We start from the raw sequence: 5298 nt of genomic DNA on the forward strand, positions 1-5298 counted from the left end.
TCATGTAAAGAAGTCAGGGTGATTTCAGGTTTTGATTTGGATGTCATCTTTACAGCTGCAAATGTCCCACTTTGAACTGGTGAAGTGGTTAATGGAACAGTTATATTGGATACAGAGGCTCTTCTCTGGGGTAATGGTGGTTGAATCTGGAGTTGTTTAGTGTCCTTTAGGATGTTTTTCCGTGTCTTTTTTTTCCTTATCTCCCATTCCAAGAAAACTGAGGTGGCTGAAATTGTAATCCAAAGAAGGGTGTGTGTGCTTATTTTTTAATCCATCAGTTTAAAAGTCACATACAAAACTGGAAATCAAACTTGCTTTATAAACCAAACTCTGGAGAGCACATTAGCACAATATTATCTTCAGTCTGTTGTCATTTGCCAGTTATCCTTCAAAACAAGAGTTATTTGCACTCCTTAAGATAATTAACGAAGCTGGCAGAGCTGAATTTTTAGAGCGCCACAGCTGGCAAAAATCTAAGTTTCACTCTGCAGCTGTTAGTTATAAGTAGAGTCCAGGATGCTTTCCTTTAATCAACCAATACTGTCAGACACCTCAGTTATGTATTTTTTAGTTATATATTGTGAAGAAAAAAAGTAATTTGCTGTTATAGATCAGGGTCTCCCCGTCTCTCCTCCCGGCTACTTGAAACAGAAATGGCGCCCGCATTCTCCGCTCACCCGTCCGAGCGATCGCTGCCGTTTTTACAGCTGCGATCGCTCCTAGAACAGGGAGCACGCCGGCGTCCCATTCAGCATCCCCTCATACTCAAGGGGTGCCGCTTGCCAGATGGTGGGGGGGCGGTTTCCCTTCCCCCCGGCAGCTTCAAGCCGGCTTGCGATCAATCGCGTGGCCGCAGCGATTCAGCCCTGACCCGGAAGTCCTGGTAAACCACTTCTGACCTTTACCTTGAAAACCCTATGATGAAAAAAGATATAGTGCTGGAAGATGGGACCCCCCAGGCCAGATGGCACTCAATCTGCTACTGGGGTAGAGCAGAGGACAAGTACGAGTAGCGCTGTTCTTAATGATGCGATTGGACTAAAGCCGAAAGGACGTTCAGTGGTTCACATTAATAGATGCAAAAGGAAAGTCCGAAGCTGTTCGACGTATATAATAGGAACATGGAATGTGAGAAGCATGAATCGAGGTAAGCTTGAAATTGTTAAACAAGAAATCGAACGTATGGACATTTCAGTCCTGGGAGTAAGTGAATTAAAGTGGATGGATTAGGACATTTTCAATCAGAAAATTACAAAGTGTTTTATTCAGGGAATGACAAAAAGAGAAGAAACGGAGTTGCTTTAATAGTGAGGCAAGATGTAGCGAAGGCAGTCAGGAGCTATAATGCAAAGTCTGAATAAATAATATCAATCAGACTTCAGGGAAAGCCTATCAACATAAGCATCATTCAAGTTTATGCCCCAACTACAGATGCTGATGAGGAAGAAATTGAAAGTTTTTATGCCAGTGTTCAGGAAGAAATTGATCACACACCTAAACAAGATATGCTGATAATCATAGGTGATTGGAACGCAAAAGTAGAAAACAAAGCAGAATCAAATGTTGGCAGATTTGGGCTAGGAGCACGGAATGAAGCAGGAGAACGCCTCGTAGAATTCTGTAAAGACAACAATTTGTTCATTACAAACACGTTTCAGGCAACCAAACAGACGATTGTAGACATGGAAATAATCAGACGGCCAGTATAGAAACAAAATTGCCAGAGATAGATGAGAAGCAAAAGTAGAAAGTGACAGAAATAGAATCAAAAGTCTAAGTGCAACGTTCCAGCGACTCACACTTAGAGACAAAGAGACCTATTATAATAACCAGTGTAAAGAAATAGAAGAGAACAACAAATAAAGGAAGAACAAGAGATCTGTTCCACAAGATCCAAGAAATCAAAGGGAAATTTAAAGCATGGTTAGGCATGCTGAAAGATCAGCATGGAAATACATTAACTGAACAGGACAAAATAAAGAAAAGGTGGGAACAATACACTGAAGAACTATACAGAAGAGATGAAAGGATAAAAGATTCTTTCCAAGAAGAATCTTTTGAAGAAGAACCTACAGTTTTAGAAAGTGAAGTGAAAGCTGCATTGAGAGCAATCGGGAGAAACAAATCACCAGGAGCAGATGGGATATCAATAGAGCTATTCCAAGCCACAGAAACGGAATCCATCAAAATCTTGACAAGAATATGCCAACAGATATGGAAAACAAAACAATGGCCCGCAGACTGGAAACGATCCATTTACATTCCAATTCCCAAGAAAAGAGACATCAAAGATTGCAGCAACTATCGGACCATCGCATTAATTTCTCATGCAAGTAAAGTGATGCTCAAAATCTTACAGCAAAGGCTGTTACCATATATGGAACGAGAAATGCCTGATGTTCAAGATGGTTTCAGAAAAGGAAGAGGCACTAGAGATCATATTGCAAATATACGCTGGTTACAGGAGCATGAGAGAATTTCAGAAGAAAATCAGCTTGTGTTTCATAGATTACAGCAAAGATTTTGACTGTGTGGATTATGAAAAGCTATGGCTGGTTTTAAAGGAAATGGGTGTGCCACTACATCTGATCATTTTGATGCGCAACCTGTACTCTGGACAAGAGGCCACAGTTAGAACAGAATATAGAGAAACGGAATGGTTTCCAATTGGCAAAGGTGTCAGACAAGGATATATTTTATCTCCCTATCTCTTCAATCTATATGCGGAACATATAATTAGGAAAGCTGGATTACATTTAGATGAAGGTGGAGTGAAAATTGGAGGGAGGAACATTAATAATTTGAGATATGCTGATGACACTACATTATTGGCAGAAAATAATGAAGATTTGAAATGACTACGGCTGAAAGTAAAAAGAGAAAGTGCCAAAGCAGGACTACAGCTGAACATCAAGAAAACAAAAGTAATGACTACAGGAGAATTACACAACTTTAAGGTTGACAATGAGGAAATTGAAATGGTTCAAGACTTTCTATTCCTTGGTTCCACCATCAACCAAAAGGGAGACTGCAGCCAAGAAATCAGAAGGAGATTGAGACTGGGAAGGGCAGCCATGGAGCTAGAAAAGGTTTTGAAGTGTAAGGATGTGTCACTGGCCACCAAGACTAGATTAATTCATGCCATCGTATTCCCTATTACTATGTATGGGTGTGAAAGCTGGACAGTGAAGAAAGCTGATAGGAAGAAAATAGATTCCTTTGAAATGTGGTGTTGGAGGAGAGTGTTACGGATTCCATGGACTGCCAAAAAAACAAATCAGTGGGTTCTAGATCAAATCAGGCCTGAACTGACCCTAGAAGGTAAAATGACTAAACTGAGGCTATCGTATTTTGGTCACGACATGAGACGACGAGTCACTGGAAAAGACAGTCATGCTAGGAAAAATGACTAAACTGAGGCTATCATATTTTGGTCACATTATGAGAAGACAAGAGTCACTGGAGAAGACAATCATCCTAGGAAAAGTTGCCGGCAGCAGAAAAAGAGGAAGACCAAACAAGAGATGGATTGACTCAATAAAGGAAGCCACAGCTTTTGCATGATCTGAGCAAGGCTGTCATAGGACATTTTGGAGGACTTTCATTCATAGGGTTGCCATGAGTCGGAAGCGACTTGACGGCACTTAACACACACACACGTGAGTAATTTTAGACTTTAAGTATCTTTGGTGTGGGCAAAGGTTAGAAAAATCTCTGATTCCATGAGTTCATGTAAGAGCTGAGGTTATCAGCCTTTGAAGCATATTTTCAGTCCATGCCAGGACTAAGTTCATGAAACCGCTTTATGCTGTAGGACAGCAGCCTTTGCTGTATGGATTCCGTATGGCCATCATATAAGGACATCCTCTTCCTGGTCACCATAGAAGGAGATCCTCTTCCTGGTCTCTTGCTGATCATAACCTCTTGGTGTTTAACAGCTGGTTTATGTCTTCATTTTACAACTTAAGCTGTATCTTTGCAGTTCTGCTTAGTCAGGCAGTTTGCTCAGCTACAGTTTGGATTCCAGGAGTCCAAGATCACCGAGTGCTCAACAGATCTTTTGCCTGTATTCCAAAAAGGGTCACAGGGTCAGACATGCCTAGGTTTGCCAAGTTTCTACCGTAAGGCTTGTAACTAAGGAAAATCCTATACACAGCCTAGCATTTCAAGGACAACATCATTTCTGTTGCTACTACAAACAACTTGTATATATTTCAAGACTAAATGATTTAGGGCTAACATTCTTCGCTGAAGAGTCTACAATTGCATTCAACTTTAAATAGTGAAAGTCTGCAAAATACAGTGCTTCTACTGGCATAATTGTCTCATAAATTCCAGAGCCCATGACAGGAAACCACCCTAACTCTCATGTTTCACTCTTGCCGAGCTGAGAGAGAACAGGAACTTACACAACATTAACAATAACGACAAAAAATGGTCATAACAGGAAAACAGAAAAAACAAGCTAGTATCTGCAAATGGTGTTTGATCTTTCCTGAATAATTGTACCCTATGCCCCTTGTTAACCTGCAGTATATTATACTATATTACTAACTACCCTGTTCCTTTTCTGTATTATGTCATTCTGGAAGGGCCGGAGGAGCCACTGCAGTGGGCAAGAATGGAAACGTGCCCACGGAATGACTCCGATGCACGCAATCATCAGACTTATAAGTCTTGCTAGGGTCATCAGATGTGTGGTGTTGCATTAAGCCGTTGCCCTGGCCAGGGATGCTATCTTGCTGACCTTCTCTGGTGGAAGAATGAGGAGGTTCTTCTTGGTGTTGATGATCACCCCTAGATGAGTGATGCTCTGGGAGGGAACCAGGTTGCTCTTTGCTCTGCTTACAAGATAGCCATGTGTTTGTATCCCCTCCTGTCTCAATGCAGCGACCAAGGTGACTAAGATCTTAGAAAAAACACGACGGGCGGAAGCCAATCCAAATGGGAGGGCTTTTAATTGCAGGTGCCTTTCCATATAGGAGAAGCGCAGGAAACCTTTACACACAAAGCCAGCTGGGTGACCTTGGGCAAGTCATTCTCTCTCAGCCCCACCTACCTCACAGGGTGACTGTTGCGGGGAGGGTAAGGGAAGATGATTGTAAGACGGTTTGAGTCTCCCTTAAGTGGCAGAGAAAGTTGGCAGATAAAAACCAACTCTTCTTCTTTAAGATTGCCACTGCGACTGAAACTCTGAGCATTTCCACACACTGAGCATTCAAAGGGTTTCTCCCGTGTGGGTTCTTTGATGCTTTTTAAAATTGCCGCTGCAACTGAATCTCTCCATACTCTGAGCAC

This window comes from Euleptes europaea, chromosome 1 (assembly GCF_029931775.1).
Source record: "Euleptes europaea isolate rEulEur1 chromosome 1, rEulEur1.hap1, whole genome shotgun sequence".
Taxonomy (NCBI): domain Eukaryota; kingdom Metazoa; phylum Chordata; class Lepidosauria; order Squamata; family Sphaerodactylidae; genus Euleptes; species Euleptes europaea.